The 19,035-nt window shown below is 37.1% G+C and overlaps 1 protein-coding gene across 1 annotated transcript in view; it reads left to right on the forward strand.

Moving 5' to 3' along the window:
* Positions 1–19,035, forward strand: part of TRPM6 (transient receptor potential cation channel subfamily M member 6) — a 192,901-nt gene continuing 173,866 nt past the window's right edge. The window contains exon 1 of the mRNA XM_027105679.1: positions 1–140. The gene's annotated coding sequence lies outside the window, so the exon portion shown is untranslated. The remainder of the gene's footprint in view (positions 141–19,035) is intronic.

Consider the following 19,035-nt stretch of genomic DNA (forward strand, 5'->3'; position numbering starts at 1 on the left):
ACCAAGAGTGAACACCCAGCAGAACTGCAGTGGCAGCATGGGCAGCCCAAATTCTGAGAGAAGCTTCACTTTTTGGGTAGAAGACCAGGAAAGGGAGCTGCTTTGAGCAGGAGAGAGAATTCTGGAGATGAGAGAGCTGGGTAAGTGATCCCATAATTCTGTATATAAACTGGCACTAATCCTGGGCTCATCCTTAAGGTACACATGCATGGCACAGATTGAAAGCTATATAACAAAGGCTTTGAGAACTAAACAACAGTATGAGCTTCTGCCCAGTTTCTTCACTGATGTCTGAGCGATGCATGCATGGGACCGGCACATAGCAGCACAGCCAGGACTTTGAAAACTGAACTGACCTTAGAGCCGTACCCACAGAAGAGACAGAATGTATGGTCTGAACCTAACTGGGCTGAGTGCCTGGTTTAAAAAAAAAAATCAACATCCTCTAGAGGATTTTAAAAAGTCCCAGAATCTTACAACATAATATTCAGGATATGCAAACAATCAAGAAAATGTGATCAATTTACAGGGAAAGGTAATCAACAGATGCCAATTCCAAGATGAGACAGATGTTAGAATATGAAAGTTATTTTTGTATTGAAATATAGTTGATATACAATCAATATTAGTTTCAGGTGTACAGCATAATGATTCAGTATTTTAATAGATTGTACTCCATTAAAAGTTATTAAAAGATAATGGCTATAATTCCCTATGTTATACAATATAGCCTTGTTGCTTATCTGTCTTATACACAGTAGTTTGCATCTTTTAATCCCATACCCCTAATTTTCCCCTCCCCCCTTCCCTTTCCCCTCTGGTAACCACGTTTGTTTTCAATATCTGTGAGTCTGTTTCTGTTTTGATATATATATTCGTTTGTATTATTTTTTAGATTCCACATATAAGTGATAATATAAAGTCTTTCTCTTTCTCTGTCTGACTGATTTCACTAAGCATAATATTCTCTAGGTCCATCCACATTGCTCCAAATAGCAAAATTTCATTCTTTTTTTATACCTGAGTAATATTCCACTGCATATATATACTACATCTTCTTTATCCATTTGTCTGTTAATGGATACTTAGGTTGCTTCCATGTCTTGGCTATTGTAAATAGTGCTGGTACGAACACTGGGGTGCATGTATATTTTTGAATTAGTGTTATTGTTTTTTCTGGATATATTCCCAGGAGTGGAATTGCTGGATCATATGGTAGTTCTATTTTAAATTTTTTGAGGGGCCTCTATATTGTTTTCCATAGTGCCTGCACTAATTTACATTCCCATCAACAGTGGATAAGTGTTCCCTTTTCTTCACATCCTCTCCAATATTTATTATTTGTAGACTTCTTGATGATAGCCATTCTGACACGTGTGAGGTGAAATCTCATTGAGAATTTGATTTGCATTTTCCTGATGATTACCAATGTTGAGCATATTTTCATGTGCCTGTTGGCCATCTGTATGTCTTCTTTGGGAAAATGTCTATTCAGGTCTTCTGCCCGTTCTTTTTTTTTTTTTTAACATCTTTATTGGAGTATAATTGCTTTACAATGATGTGTTAGTTTCTGCTTTATAACAAAGTGAATCAGATATACATATGTTCCCATATCTCTTCCCTCTTGCATCTCCCTCCCTCCCACCCTCCCTATCCCACCCCTCTAGGTGGTCACAAACCACCTTCTGCTCATTCTTTGATTGGTGGTTTCTTTTTTTTGTTTCTTAATATTGAGTTGGTGATCTGTTTATATATTTTGGATATTAACCGCTTGCTGGTCATATCAATTGCAATTATTTTCTCCCAGTCAGTAGGCTGTCTTTTCATTTTGCTAATGGTTTCCTTTGCTGTGCAAAAACTTTTACGTTTAATTAGGTTCCATTTGTTTGCTTTTACTTTTGTTTCTTTGGCCTTAGGAGACAGGTCTAAAAAATATTGCTATGATTTATTTCAAAGAGTGTTCTCATCTAGGAGTTTTATGGTTTCAGGTCTTACAATTAGCTCTTTAATCCATTTTGAGTTTATTTTTGTATATAGTGTGAGGAAATATTCGAATCTCATTCTTTTATATGTAGCTCTCCAGTTTTCCCAGCACCACTTATTGAAGAGATTGTCTTTTATCCATTGTATGTTCTTGCCCCCTTGCTCGTAGATTAATTGACCATAAGTGCATGGGTTTATTTCTGGGCTCTCTATTCTGTTCCATTGCTTTATGTGTCAGTTTTTGTGCCAGACCATACTGTTTTGATTACTGTGCTTTGTAGTATAGTCTGAACTCTGGGAGTATGATACCTCCAGATTTGTTCTTTTTTCTCAGGGTTGCTTTGGCAACTTTTGTGGTTCCGTATGGATTATCCATAATTATCCATAGGATTATCTGTTCTAGTTCTATGAAAAATGTCTGTAGATAGCTTTGAGTAGTATGGACATTTTAACAATATTAATTCTTCCAGTCCATGAACATGGCATACATTTCCATTTGTTTGTATCATCTTCAGTTTTCTCCATCAGTATCTTATAGTTTTCAGAGTATAGGTTTTTCACCTCCTTGGTTAAGTTCATTCCTAGTTATTTTATTCTTTTGATAAACAATTTTAAATAGAATTTTTTCTGCTGTCTCTTTCTGATAGTTCATTTGATAGTTCATAGTCATTAGTGTGTAGAAAAGCAACATAGGGACTTCCCAGGTGGGGCAGTGGTTGAGGGTCCGCCTGCCAGTGTGGGGGATGCGGGTTCAATCCCTGGTCTGGGAGGATCCTGCATGCTGCGGAGCGGCTGAGCCCGTGAGCCCTGGCTGCTGGGCCTGCGCTCTGGAGCCCACAGACTGCGACTACTGAGCCCATACATGCCTAGAGCCCATGCTCCATGGCGGGAGAGGCCACCGCAGTGAGAGGTGCACACACAGCAATGAAGAGTAGAGAGGGTCTGCGCATAGCAACGAGGACCCAATGCACCAAAACAAATAAATGAATTTAAAAAAAAAAAGAAAAGCAACATATTTCTGTATATTAATTTTGTATCCTGCAACTTTGCTGAACTCATTTATTAGTTCTAATAATATTGGGATGAAAACAGTTTTTCTTCTTCCCTTCCAATTTGGTTGCCTTTCATTTCTTTTTCTTGTATGATTGCTGTGGCTAGGACTTCCAATACTATATTAAATAAAAGTGGGAAGAGTGGATGTTGCTGTCTTGTTCCTGATTTTAGAGGAAAGGATTTCAGCTTTTCACCATTGAGTATAATGTTAGCTGGGGTTTTTCATAAATGGTGTTTATTATGTTGAGATATATTCCCTCTGTATCCACTTTGATGAGAGTTTTTATCATGAGTGGATGTTGAATTTTGTCAAATGCTTTTTTTGTGTGTCTAGTGAGATGATCATGTGGTTTTTATCCTTTCTTTTGTTAATGTGGTGTATCACATTGATTGATTTGCAGATATTGAACCATCCTTGCATCCCTGGAATAAATCCCATTTGATCATGGTGTGTGATCTTTTTTGTTGGATTTGGTTTGCTAATATTTTGTTGAGTATTTTTTGTTTATATTCATCAAAACATTAGCCTTTGATTTTCCTTTTTTGCAATGTCATTGTCTGGTTGTGGTATCAGGGTAATGGTGGCCTCATAGAATGAATTTGAGAGTGTTCTGTCCTCTTCAATTTTTTTTTTTTTTTTTGGTATAGTTTGAGAAGGATATGTATTAGTTCTTCTTTTTATATTTGGTAGAATTCTTCTGTGAAGCTGGTCAACCCTGGACTTTTGTTTGCTGGAAGTTTTTTAATTACAAGCTCAATTTCACTATTAGTGATCAAGCAGTTCAAATTGTCTGTTTCTTCTTGATTTAGTCTTGACAGGTTGTATGTTTCTAGAAATATATCCATTTCTTCTCGGCTGTCTAATTTGTTGTCATATAACTGATGGTAGTATCCTCTTATGATTTTTTGTATCTCTGTGGTATTGGTTGTAATTTCTCCTCTTTCATTTCTTATTTTGTTAATTTGTTCCTCTCTCTTTTATTCTTGGTGAGCCGGGCTAAAGGTTTATCAGTTTTGTTTATCTTTTCAAAGACCAGCTCTTGGTTTCATTGATATTTTCTATTGTTTTTTTGGATCTCTATTTTATTTACTTCTCTGATCTTTATTATTTCCTAGCTTCTGCTGACTTTTGGCTTTGCTTTTTCTTCCTTTTCTCATTATTTTAGATGGTAGGTTATGTTTTTTATTTGAGATTTTTTCTTGTTTCTTGGAGAAGGCCTGCATCACTATAAACTTCCCTCTTAGAACTGCTTTTGCTGTATCACATAGATTTGGAGTGTTGTGTTTCCATTTTCATTTGTCTGGAGGTATTTTCTGATGTCCTCTTTGAGTTCTTCATTAAGCATTGGATTTTTAGTAGCATGTTGTTTAGTTTCCATGTGTTTGTTCTTTTCCCATGTCTTTTTATGTAACTGATTTCTAGTTTCATACTGTTGTGTTCAGAAAAAATGTTTGATATAATTTCTGTCCTCTTAAATTTGTTGAGACGTTTTTGTCTACCATTTGATTTCTCCTGGAGAACATTCCATGTGCACTTGAAAACGATGTGTATTCTGCTGTTTTTGGATGTAATGTCCTGTAGCTGTCTATTAAGTACAACTGGTCTATTGTGTCATTTAAGACCACTGTTTTCTATTTGGCTAATCTGTCCATTGATGTAAGTGGAGTGTTAAAGTCCCCTAATATTATTATATATGTCAGTTTTCCTTTTCTGTTAGTGTTTGCTTTATATATTTAAGTGCTCCTTTATTGGGTTTAATGTGTTAATGAGTGTAATATCCTCTTTTTGTATTGATCATTATATTATGCCCTTCTTTGTCTTTGGTTTAGACTTTGTTTTAAAGTTTCTTTTGTTTGATATAATTATTGCTACCCCCTCTTTCTTCTCATTTCCATTTGCATGAAATATCTTTTTCTGTCCTCTTACTTTCAGTCTATGTGTGTCTTTAGCCTCAAAGTGATTCTCTTGTAGGCAGCATATTGAAGAGTCTTTTTAAAAATCCAGTCAGCCTCCCCATGTCTTTTGATTCAAGCATTTAGTCCATTGACATTTAAAGCTATTATTGATAAATATGTATTTATTGCCATTTTATTACTTGTTTTCTGGTTGTTTTCGTGGTTCTTCTCTGTTCATTTTTCTTTTTGTTTCCTCCTTTGTGGTTGGTGATGTTCTTCAGTAGAGAGCTGTGTTCCTTTCTTTTCAGTTTTCTTTTTCTACTGTAGGTTTTTGATTTGTGATTTACCATGTGGTTCATATATGTTGACCTATAATTATGTCTACTTGTTTTAAACTGGTAGTCATTTAAGTTCAAACACATTCTAAAAGATCTACATTTTTTACCCCCCTCTCTCACATTTTGTGTTTTTGATGTCATATTTTACATCTTCGTGCTTATCCCTTAATTGTTTATTGGAGTTGTAGTTGCTTTTTAAATTTTTTGTCTTTTAATCTACGTGCTGGCTTAATTAAGTAGTCGATCCTCAGACCTTACTACGTATTTGCTTTTCCTGGTGGGATTTTCCCTATTCCGTAGATTCTTCTTCTTTTCCCCTTAGAGAAGACCCTTCAACATTTACTTTGGAGTAGGGTTAGTATTGATGAACTCTTTTAGTTTTTGGTTGTCAGAGAAGTTCTTTATCTCTCCTTCTATTCTAAATGATAATCTTCCTGGGTAGAGGATCCTAGGTTGCAGGGTTTTACCATTGAGCAGTTTGCGTATATCATGCCATCCCTTCTGGCCTGTGAAGTTTCTGCAGAGAAATCAACTGCTATCCTTATGGGGATTCCCTTGTATATGACTCTTTGTTTTTCTCCTGCAGCCTTTAGAATTCTCTTTATCTTTAATTTTTGCCATTTTAATTATGATATATCTTGGTGTGGGTTGTTTGGGTTAATATTTGAGATCCTCTGTGCTTCCTGGACCTGGATATCTGTTTCCTTCTTCAGGTTTGGGAAGTTTTCAGCCATAATTTCTTCAAATAAATTTTTGATCCCTTTTTCTCTCTCTTCTTCTTCTAGGACCCCTATAATGTGAATGTTGATATACTTAATGTTATCTCAGAGATATCTTTAATTGCTTTCATTTTTAAAGTTTGTTTTTCTTTTTTCTGTTGTGATTGGGTGATTTCCATTATTGTATCTTCCAGATCACCTATGTGTTCTTCTATACCACTTAGTCTGCTATTCATTCCTTCTAATGTGTTTCAGCTATTTAATTATTCATTTCTGATTGGGTCTTTTTTATATTTTCTAGTTCTTTGTTAAAATATTCACTTTTTGCATTGATTTTTCCCCCTAATTCAGTTAACATCTTTATTACCAATGTTTTGAATTCTTTATCTGGTAAATTATTTATTTCTGTTTCATTATTTATGAGAAAACAAGAGGTGTTTTCTCTTGTTCTTCCAATTGAGAGTAGTTCCTCTGACTTTTCATTTTGCTTAACTTTCTCTGCCTCTAAGAACTTGGGTGAAGTAGTTACCTATTATGGTCTTGAAGGAATGTTCTTATGTGGGAGCATCCCTGTGCAGACTGTATTTGTCAGGTGACTTTGGTGGAAGAGCTGGGTTTGACATGGATGCAAGTCATGTCTGTCCTCAGGGTTTCTTGGCAGCTATCACCTTGGTAGGTTGTGGGGCTAGAGATGGAGGGGCTAGAGCTGGTGCCAGCTGTGAGGCAGGACTTCCTTTCTGCTCAGTGGCTGTCATCACCCTCTTGGGAGCAGGGTCTGATCCCAAGTTGCTGAAGCCTTGAGGGTTGGGCCCAAGCTGACTCTGTTCCTTTTAAGTGTGATTTTTACCCCTTCCTACACTGGAGCCCTTGCCTCAGAGGGGAGTGCAGGTGTGGCCCATGTGCAGACAGAGGTCTGATGTACTGCCTGTGCAGGCATCTGTGGCTCTGCTCAGATGCAGCCTTGGGTGCAAGTCGCCTTTGTCCCTCACAGCTGATCACTGCACCATTGTAGACCGACTCCACATGGCTGGCAGGGCCCATGGACTCTCAGCATGTATCAGGAGGTCAGCTGTGGTAGAGCAGCCACCATCAGAGATCTGTCTTCTGAGGTACTGCTTGAGTAAGCACCAACAGTGGCTGCCGCCACCCTACTCAGGCTCCACCCTGGGACCAGGTCACCTCTGTGTCCCATAGTTGAGTATTTTCCCCGGTTGTGGGCACCCCAGATCCAGTGCTGTGCCATGGCATGGAGTGAATGAGGCTGGAGTGTTCACTCAGCTTGGACTGGGGCACACAACAATGTGGTAATGGGAAACCTGGCAGCCACTAGAGCAGACCTCTCTGTGCTCTGCCTCATGAGCAAGCTTGTGCACACATGCTCCTCACAATCAGAGTCCAGTCTTCCCAGGGCCTTTCTGTTTGTCTCAGTCGTCCTCAAACTAGTCCAGGCAGCTGTCTCCTTCACATAGAACCCCAGAATTGGGGCCCCAAATCTGGCTCAAACCGCTCACTCGTCAGCGAGGGTATCTGCCCATGTAATTTTCCTTTTTCTTTGAGTCCCCTCCCAGGGACACAGGTCTCAAACTGAGACCCTCCCAGGTCTCAAATCACTTTTCTTCCCCTAGTACCTGATTATATGTGTATCTTTCTTACAGTCCTGGTTGTACAGGAGTTCTTCTGCCAATTTAAAGTTAGTTTTCAGTGATAACTGTTACACATATAGATATATATTTGATGTGTTCCTGGGGAGAGGTGAGGTCCACGTTCTCCTACTCTGCCATCTTGATCCCTCCCTCCAAATTTTCAATGCTTTTAAAGCAGCTATTAAAACTATGTTCCATAAAGAAAATGAACTTAATGAAAATATAGAATTTCTCAGAAGAGAAATATAAATGGTAAGAAAAGAAAGAAATGTACATTTTAGTAGAGAAAAATAAGATAACTGAAATAGAAGGTTCAGTAAATATGCTAAGGAGCAGAATAGAGATGACAGAGGAAAGAAGCAGTGAACTTGAAGATAAATCAATAGAGATTCTGCAGTCTGAAAAACAAGGAGAAAAAAGATTAAAAGAAATTAGCAGAGCCTCTGTGACCTGTATGTATCAAAACACATAATTTATTTGTGTCATCGTAGTCTCAGATATTATGAACAACTTTATTCCTGTAAGTTTCACAGATTTGATGAAATGGACCAAATTATTCAAAGGCATAATCTACCAGCCTCAGTCAAGAGAATATAGGTAACCTGAATAGTCCTATATCTATTTAAAAAAATTAAACTCCTAGTTAATTCTTTAAAACTCCAGACTTAACATGGTTTCACTGGGGAACCTACCAGACAGTTAAGGAAGAAATAATATAATCTCTTTCAGAAAAATAAAAGAGGAGAGGACACTTTCCAATTCGTTTTATGAGGCCAGCATTACCCTGCTACCGAATCCAAATCCAAATAATTACCAAAAAAAAATCAATAGATCAGTACCCCTCATGAAGCTAAACACAAAAATCCCCTAGAAAATATTCACAAATAAATCTAACAATATATTAAAATGATAATGTACAAAAAGATAAAAATAGATATCCCCCTCTAATCTACTAGAATAGATTGAATAGACATAAATGTTGTTCTTTTTTTCTTACAATAAGCTAATTCTGGTTTTTGTGTACCTATTTTGGTTTGGTTTTGTTTTTTAGTCCAAGCTAGAGTGATGCTGTAATCATTATTACTCCTGAATATTTTATTTGGGTATTTCTAAGGCTTAATGAGTCTTTTGAACACCTGGACTTTAAAAAATAGTATTGCTTTTCATATAAGTAGCTCAATATTTTTAATCAACTCTTTAAAATATACTGGCTTGACCTTTAGATGAAAGGTGGTAGTTAGAATTACAAAGGGCATTATTATATAATTTTATAATGCTTATTAAAATTTGAAAATATTTTTATTTTTCTAATATGATAAGTTTTCTAACTTGAGCTTGTAAAACTGCAGGTGCAAAAGTGTGGGTGTATTCAATAATGTCTAATAGAATTCTAACTCTAAGCTTTACAGGCATCATTTGATCACTGTGTTTCATTGTTAAACAAGCAGCTGTAAAGTCTTGCAGGCAAAGATGTTAACCCAGTACATGACTCTCTAACCTTACATAGCTAAATCTATCATCTATAAATGATAAATCTATATTTAAAAAACATATATTCTTTTTCTGACTATATAAGTAATATGTGCTCATTTTGGAAATTCATGAAGGCATGAAGATACAGAAAAAATTAAAATCCTGTTTCCAGAGACAATCATGATTTTAGCTTGATTTTTCTTATATATATATATTTGAATTCACCATTATTGCTTTATTTAATCAAAGAAATTCAGGGACATGGCTGAATATACATTTAATTTTTTTCAAATTCGCGTTGTTTTTAGAACACCCTTGAGTTGTTTTAACACACTCTTCTTTTTTTAAAATAAATTTTTATTGGAGTATAGTTGCTTTACAATGTTCTGTTACTTTCTGCCGTACAGCAAAGTGAATCAGCTATACGTATACATATATATCCCCTCTTTTTTGGATTTCCTTCTCATTTAGGTCACCACAGAGCATTGAGTAGAGTTCCCTGTGCTATACAGTAGCACATTAGTAATCTATTTTATATATAGTAGTGTATATATGTCAATCTCAATCTTCCAATTCATCTCCCCACTTTCCCCCCTTGGCATACATACATTTGTTTTCTACATCTGTTAACACACTCTTCTTTTGTGACCTTTCTGTGTGCTTGAAATTCCCAAGTATTTTAAAATTTAATGGCTTTGACTTTATTAAAATGAAGTATACTCATAGGAATTTAAGCAATGCAGGTAAATGCAAAGAAGAATGTAAAATGCCACCACTATCACTTAGAAGTAATGTTTGTACTAGTAAAATGCCACCACTATCACTTAGAAGTAATGTTTGTACTAGTGTTACTTAGTAACACTAAGTAAGCGTCATATCTAGCACCTCTTGATGGATAGAGGAATTGATGGATGGAAATACATTGGTGGGTAGAGGAAAGATAGACAGAAGTAGGTTTATAAAATGGCACCATGAAAAGTATTACATGCAGTTTTACTTGAATTTAATAGAAGAAATTGAAGTAAAACAGAAGAAATTGCTAAACATCAGGTAAATGTTTCTTCACCGCTAAATATTTTAGCAAATAAAAAATTATCAAAAGTTAGAAAGGAAAGATCATGAAGAATTCTACATGACCTACATGTTTCAATTTTATTTATTTACTTATTTACTTATTTACTTATTTATTTTTGGCCTCACTATGCCACTTGCAGGATCCTAGTTCCCCAACCAGGGATAGAACTTGGGCCCCCTGCAGTGGAAGAGCAGAGTCCCAACGACTGGACCCCCAGGGAATTCCCTCAATTTTAGGTCACATTGATTGATTTTCTTTACTAAAAGACAAGGAAATTAATATTCTCATATTTTTTTCTATTTCCCTTCTTCTAACTTTTGTTACTTACATTATTTTTACTTTGTCAGCTTAAAAACATTTATTTTCCCTCTGTAATCATAATTCCATGTTTATTTACTTTTAGTTCTATACATAATTGCCATAGATGCTTGTTAACATATTTTTTACCATACTCCATTCATTCTAGAGGATTAAAAAAAGTTATTTCCTGGTTGGCTGATTTCACTGTTGTATAGTTTTTCTTTAAAGTTTATTTTTATATGTGTTGCTTTGCTTATTCAAGAGTGCCTATGCCCTATTCTTATATTTGTATTACATCTTGGCTGGTATAAAATTTTTCATTTTTGATAGTCTTGAATTTATAATTAAGGAATTTTTTCAAGAAGAGTGCACAATTTCTATAGTCCTTCAGCTCTTGCATGGTGGACATTGTCTGCCCATTGCCTTTACATTTCAAGAAAGTTTGACTGGCTATAATATTCTTAAGTCTCACTTTTTCCCTCTCAGAACCTTTTAGGCATTATTCTAAATAAAATACAAATAAAAGTAAACTCCTTAAAAGTGATAAATATCATGCTGAGTAATAAAATGCTGAAGCTTTTTTTTAGTAAAATCAAGACAATATAAAAGGCACACTACTATCCTCATTATTCAACATTGTTTTGGCAGTCCTACAAATACAGTAAGAAAATGAAATAAAAACAGTGAATTACTGAATCAATTTCTGGAAAAATTAAGAACAGCAAATAATGTCCATTATCACTATTTTATTTAAAAAATTTTCTGGAGATTCTAGCTAATGGTTCAGAAACTAAAATAATCAGCCAAACATGGAGAAGAAAAGAGAAAATGATCTCTATGTAGATTTTTAAAATATCATACCTAGAAAACTCAAATAGATATTTTATTAGGGATTGCTCTTAAATTTTATCCTTTGTTAATTAATTAACATAGTCATATGTCTTTTATGTGGTTAGGCAGCAGCCATCTTGTAACAATGAAGTCAGAAATCACATACTAAAGGTTGCACAGCAGAAATATTGAAGGGTTATGGTGGCCTAAGATCCTCGGACAGTTGCACCAGCCTTGGAGTTAGACTTCCCAACTTCTTCTTCTTTTCTTTCTTTCTTTTTTTTTTTTTTCTTTTGGCCACACAGCACAGCTTACGGGATCTTAGTTCCCAGACCAAGGATTGAACTCAGGCCACAGCAGTGAAAGTTCTGAGTCCTAACCACTGGACTGCCAGGGAATTCCCCCAATCTTCTTCTGATTCATCTTTTTTTTTTTTTCTTCTGTTTTTGGCTGCGTTGGGTCATAGTTGCAGCCAGCGGGGGCTACTCTTCATAGAGGTGCGTGGGCTTCTCACTGTGGTGGCTTCTCTTGTTGCAGAGCATGGGCTCTGGGCACTCGGGCTTCAGTAGCTGCAGCACGCAGGCTCAGTAGTTGCAGCACGCGGGCCCTAGAGCACACGGGCTTCCGTAGTTGCAGTGCTAGGGCTCTAGGCAATAGCTGTGGCGCACGGGCTTAGTTGCTCCATGGCATGTGGGAACCTCTGTCCCCTGCATTGGCAGGCGGATTCTTAACCACTGCACCACCAGGGAAGTTTGATTCATCAGTTTTTGTGTGACATTTTTCTGTTGAAAGCTTGTAGGAGTTTTTATTCATTGACACTGTTGTAGAATTTCACAGCAGTTTGACTCTCGTTTCATTCTTTGTGTTAGGTGCTCATTCAGTCTGGAAATTATGTATTCTAGGTAATTAAAAAAAAATCTATTCTTTGATAATATCCTTGACTCTGGATTTTCTCTTCTCTCTATCTTGGACTTCTCAAACTGGTCTGTTAATTTTCTTAGCTTTTCCATCCTATTTTTTATATCATTGTCTTTTTGTCCTACTTCCTGGAAGATTTTTTTCAATTTTATCTTCCAACCATTCTGTAGAGTTTTTTATTTCTCCTACCATACTTTTAATTTTTAAGAACTTTTGCTTGTTCTCAGATTATTCCCTTCAAAATAACAATCCTATTCTTGTTCATGGATGTAATATGATCCTAACTCGGTAAGTGTAGGAATGATTTCTTATTTGAAAATTTTTTCTCCTTTTACTCCTATTAAATATTTTTTTAAATATCCAGTAGTTCTTAGCTATGTGTTCATATTTAAGATTTGGATAGTAAAAAGCTTATTACGTGCTCTGTGCATGTGTGAAGCCTGTCAACTGGCACCTTCATTAGACAGTGGTCTGGCTATGCCTTATTTTGAGGAACTCCTAATATTAATACTTTTAGGTCTTTTCTTCCAACTAGTCAGAGTTCCCAGGGAAGAATCTTCTAACCTCCTGTCTGGAAGGAAAATGCTGACTGAGTGTGCTCTGATTGGCAAGTAAAGAGAAGAGGTCTAGACCATCAGGTCTAGACATTTATTACATGAAATTTTGATTAATTTCTCTTACCTTAATTTTGCTTTGTGTTTCCTAGTCTAAAGACTATTTTCTCTTTTTTAAAGGAAATGTTTGTATTGAAATGTAACATACAGAGAGTGCACACATAAATGTGGAACTCATTGAATTCTTACACAGTAAATACAGCTGTGTAAGCACCACATAGATCAAGAAAAAAAACATAATCAGCACCTCAGATGCCTACTTTATGCATCTTCGGTCATTCTTGTCCCACCATCAGAGGTTACTAATATTTTAAATTCTATCACTCCAGGGAGTACCCTGGTGGCCTAGTGGTTAGGATTCCAGGCTTTCACTGCCATGGCCTGGGTTCAGTCCCTGGTTGAGGAAGTGAGAATCCTGCAAGCCTTACGGCCCAGCAGAAAAAAAAAAAAAAATTCTACCACTCCAGATTAGTTTTTGCCCATTGTTAAACAAACATACACACAAATATATGTTATTTCCTTATTTGTTGGCTTCTTTTACTCAACATTATGTTACTTAGATTTATCCATACTATTACATGTAGCTGTTTATTTTCATGGCTTCAAAGAATTCCACTGTATGAATTTACCACAATTTATTTTTCCATTTTACTGTTGATGGACAATTGAGTTAGAATCAAAGAACTATGGTTCTATATTTCAAGCACTGTATTTTTTAAACTTTACTGAGGAATAATTGACAAGTATAATTGTATATATTTAAAGTGTACAACATCATGATTTGGTATACATATATATTGTAGAATGATTATCAAAGTAGTTAACATATAGTTAACTATAGCACCTCATATAGTTAACATAGGTAACTCTTCTGTGTGTGTGGTGAGAATACTTAAGATCTACCCTCAGCAAGTTTTAGATACATAATATCATATTCATAACTGTAGTCACCATGCTCTACATTAGATCCTCATACTTCTTAGAACTGAAAACGTGTGCCCATTTAATCTATATCACCCATTTTCCTCTCCTCCCCAGTACCTGGCAACCATTTTATTCTGTTTCTGTGAAATTGGTCAAGTACTGTGTTAAATGCTTTATGGGTGTTATCTTATTTATCCTCATAATAATCCTAGAAGTGGATACTATCACTCATACCTTCATTCCTCATTCAATTAACAAATATTTATTAATATACCTATTATGTTCCAGGCAGTTTTCTAGGTGTTGGGGAATCAACTAAAAGAAACAGAAATCTATGAATAGTTAAATGAAGCAGACTAGAATCTATACCTTTCTGGAGCTTACATTACACAGGGAAAATATTTGGTATACTAGATATGGATAAATGTTACTTAGAAAAATAGAGCAAGGAAGGGGATGTGAGGAAATGGTGATGAAGGAGAGATGTTTGCAGTTGTAGATAGTGGGCTGAGGAAGATATCAGTCAGAGAATGACCTTGGAGTCCAAGCTTAAAGGAAGTGAAGGATCAAGTTGTGCAACTGCCTGGAGGAAAAGCATTCTAGGGAGAAGAAAAGATGAGAGCAAAAGCCCAGAGGAAGGAGCTTGTTGTGTTCTCAACACAAGAAAAGCAGTGTGGCTGGAATAGAGTGAGCAAGAAGGAGAGTGCAGGGAGATGCAGTCAGGTGGGCAAAGGGTGGGGGTGAGATCATGTAGGCCTTGCAGGCCATAGTGAGGACTTTCTTTTTGCCTGAGAAGGAAGACATTGGAATCTTGATCAGAGGAGTGACATGATCAGACTTACATATAACAAAATCGTTCTGCTTTATTGAGAATAGACTGAATGGGACAAGGGTGAGGGCAGGGTGGCCTTTTATTAGCTATTAGTCTTCCCATGTGATAGATGAGGAGAATGTAACTTGGACATGACCAAGGTCATAAACCTTCAGCCACATCACCTGGGACCTAGAAATGCAGTCTCAGGCCTCACTCCAGACCAGTTGAATCTCAATCTGCATTTTAGGAAGAGCCCCAGGTGATTCATGTGCACACTGAAGTTTGAGGTACCCTCATCTAAACTATGAAATACTGTTGTTGAAGCTTATTGATCGGGGAAGGATACTACTGAAGTCATGCTCTGTGGAAATTTTATTTGGTAGCAAAGAGATAGAGAAGAGAGAAGGATACCAACCAGGAGGAAATTACAATAATCCCAATTACCCAGAAGTTTGGGGCTGAATGGCTGAAGTAGGATAATGACAGTAGGAGTAAAAAATAATTTAAAAAAGAAAGAATGGAGGCAAGAGTTTTTTTGTTTTTGTCTTTGGCTGAGCAGCTTGCGAAATCTTAGATTTTAGTTCCCTGACCAGGGATTGAACCTGGGCCACAGCAGTGAAAGCGCCAAGTCCTAACCACTGGACTGCCAGGGAATTCCAGAGTTTTGTTTTGTTTTCCTGTTATTTATATCCCTTTATTTGTCTTTATATCTCTTTTCTTTTTCCACCCTTATAATCAAGCTTCTATCATCACCATTCTCCTAAAAATACACTCCTGTATGACACCAATGGATGGTTTTGCAAATCTAGTGATCCTCTATCATTCTTCATGTTCCTTGGCATCTTTGTGCCAAGATATGCTATTAATTATTTCATCTTGAAATTCCCATGTCCTTAATTCTTCATAACCATTCTCTTCCTAGGCTACAATGTATGTTGTCCTTCAGTACTCATTCTTTCCCCACATACCCCCATACACTTATTCATACCTATACTTGTCTTTGTTTATGTTCTCCGATCTTAAACATTGCCCTTCTTGTTTAAGACTAATAATTCCCTCCAAATCCTTGATCCCCTCCTTCTCATCTCCTCCTTTGACTTTTTTTTTTGTCTCCAGCATCTTCAGTTTTTCCCTCTCCCTCCCAAGAGTTTTTTGTTTTGTTTTGTTGGCTGCGCCATGCACAGCATGGGGGATCTTAGCTCCCTGACCAAGGATTGAACCCATGCTCCCTGCAGTGGGAGCATGGAGCCCTAACCACTGGACCGCCAGGGAATTCCCCCAAGAGGTTTTTTTTTTAATATTCATTTTATTTATATCATTTATTTTTATTTGTTTATTTTGGCTGCGCTGGGTCTTAATTGTGGCACGTGGGATCTTCCTTGCGGCATTCAGGATCTTTTAGTTGCAGCATACGGACTTTTAGTTGTGGCCTGTGGGCTTCTTAGTTGTGGCATGCATGTGGGATCTTAGTTCCCCGACCAGGGATTGAACCTGGGTCCCCTGCATTGGGAGCGTGGAGTCTTACCCCCTGGACCACCAGGGAAGTCCCTCCCCCAAGAGTTTTTTTAATGAAGGAAAAAAACCCCATAAAACTTAGGCAATGATTAGATATACTAGTGAGTGGGAAAGGACCCTGAGACAGAGAGAGAGTTAGATAAAACATGACACTGAAGTTTCAGACCTTGGTAAGAGAGACAATAATGAACCATTGCTAGAAGTAGAGAAGTAAGAATGGGAATTGTGAGAATGAGTGCAAGGCCAGTTCAGTATTGTTGAACTGAACTTGGTGGCGGCTGCAAATGTTCAGCAGGTAGTCAGGCAATCTCAAGCTGGAGAAGACTTGGGGCTGAAGTACTAGATTTCAGAGTCATTTGCCTGGAGGTGCCCATTGAAGCGAAAGGAGTAATTGAGATATTGAGGGAGAAGACAGAAAGAAGACTCTGGCCACATACCTAGGACCACTGCCTCTTTAAAACTATAGAAAGGGTAGGAGGCAGAAGAAGGGCAGTCAGAAACAGGGGAAGAGAGTGTACCATCTCTCAAACCAAGGACAGGGAAAGGGGTTTCTATTTGGCCAGGTGCCATGGTGGTTAGGAGAAATCAAAGAAGATGGATCTTAGCAGAAGTCAAATCAAATTATTGATGTATTTCAAAGAATTATTTTCGAGGACTCAAAGCCAGAGGCTTATAGAGAGTCGTCAGGAAACATGATCCTTACCCTCAGAGATGTCCCAACCACCAGAAAGGTAGACAAGATAACTCCACTAAGTAATTATCTGAGAGCATGCACTTGTTGACAACTGCATACTTATATATATATGATTCATATTAGTTTTAGGGTGGGTAACCCATCAACATTTTATATAGATAATACATATGGTTCTAGGATTTGCAAAGCTCTAAGTGAAAGTCAAATTTGAGACAAGATATATTCCTTTTTGGTCTTTTTGCAAAGGCTCAGTAGAATTTTCTTTGTCACATTTTTTTCTGACCTGTACGCAATTTTGCTATGGATCTTGTTTTTTTAATTGCGGGTCACTTAGTGTAAGGGACCTTTTTTTTTTTCGCTCATCTTTGCTGCTTATCAAGTGTTAATCCAGCTATGACTGCATTGTCATAGAGTACTAATGGCTCTATGAAACAATCAGCCTTGTGCAAATGACCATCAAGTGGCCGAGAACTATGGCCTCCTTGGGCCAAGTGTCACTTAGTGATGCCAAGTCAAAATAATGCTTCAAGCTGCCTTTGCAGTTGGAAACGTCGCTCATGTGTTTCATTATATCAGAATCATAGTCAATAGATTTTATTTACTCTAATATTTGACAGTGTTCTGGTCAATGGCTTCTAAAGATTAAATATACCCAAATACATCTTAAAAAAAAAACCTGAAAATGTCACTGAAAATATGAAAGAAGCATGAATATTAAAGTGTTGACAATTCTACCTTTTTCTGTGAAGCCAGAAAAGTGTTTATTATTATCTACTCCATCCCCTTGCAGTGGTGAGGACTCTAGACTGGCTCACTTATGCTTGAGGGGCTGTGTGTGTGTGTGTGTTTGTGTGCATGTGTGTGTGCATGCTAATATGACACTGTGCAGAATGAATTGGACATAGACTCTGGAGGATAAGACACCAGGTAGGCAGCAAGTATAGTGGTTCAGAAATGAAGATGTAAAGGTTTATACCAAATGAGAATAAAATGAGAAGATTATAGATAAAACATTGTGATGAAAATTAGAGAGTTCTGGCATACTGCTTTCTAAATTACACTACTTTGAGCCTGAGAAGGATTGGTCTGTAAAATAGGAATAATTATAGTGCCTACCATATAAAATTGCTGTTAAGAATAAATAAGAAAATGAATGTAAAGCAAGCACCCAGTGTTTAATGGGTACTCAATAAATGATGGTGGTTGGGTTCCTCACACACGCTCTCTCCTCCAAAGCATTTGTTGGGGAGGAATGTACTTCTCTCCTTTGGAAGGAATTTTGAGGGGATAGAAGTTGATAAACCTGATGGCATCTTTCTAGAAAGGGTGGGAAAATATAGGAGAAGGAGTGGTCTCTACCATCCTCCAGAGACTGAGTTACCACAGTGATCTGTGAGTCGCCCAGTAGCTATGAGGGTAGATGGAGCAGTGTATGTTCTTCCAGTCTGAGATATTTCCTGCTTGAGTTCAGTTTCCAGCTCTAGGCTTCATTCCCTGTCCCAGTGTCCTGCCTTCCCTGTTTCTTTTGAACCCAGCTGGGATTCCTTCTCTCTGCTCAAATGTCAGATATGAAGAGTTACATTACTTAGGGACTTCTCTGCAACCCAGCACCAACTCCCCAGTCTGGGTGAGGATGAAATCATCTCAGGTAAGACTCAAGTAGCATCTTAGGATGATGCCTAATGCTGGCATTAGCGTTATTGCAAATATATCAAATTAAAGCATGAAGAGAGATATTTGCTTTGACCACGTAAAAGTAATGCTGGTTTCAGGCGCTTGCATTTTCTTATCATTTAGGTCTAGTTACTTTGTAATATCATGAGTATGGCTATCATTAACTGACTCTGAGAGTCAAAGGAACATGAACTGTGATCATTTGTTCATGTGTGTTTATTATGCTTTAATTATAGTAACCTCGTAATATAATAAAAATAGGTAGTGATATTGTATGTCACTCAAAATAGCTAATATTGGGCTTTGCCATATTATGGAGGTAACAGAATCCTTCCCTGAAAGTTTCTTTTTTATATATATAAATTTATTTATTTATTATTTTTTAATTTTTGGCTGCGCTGGGTCTTTTTTGCTGTGCACGAACTTTCTCTAGTTGGGGTGAGTGAGGGCTACTCTTCGTTGCGGTGCGCTGGCACCGCACTGCAGTGGCTTCTCTTGTTGCAGAGCATGGGCTCTAGGCGTGCAGGCTTCAGTAGTTGCAGCACATGGGCTCAGTAGTTGCGGTGCACGG

The sequence above is a fragment of the Aethalodelphis obliquidens genome, unplaced genomic scaffold, assembly GCF_003676395.1.
Source record: "Aethalodelphis obliquidens isolate GAN/ISIS:26980383/991018 unplaced genomic scaffold, ASM367639v1 scaffold7, whole genome shotgun sequence".
NCBI lineage: Eukaryota > Metazoa > Chordata > Mammalia > Artiodactyla > Delphinidae > Aethalodelphis > Aethalodelphis obliquidens.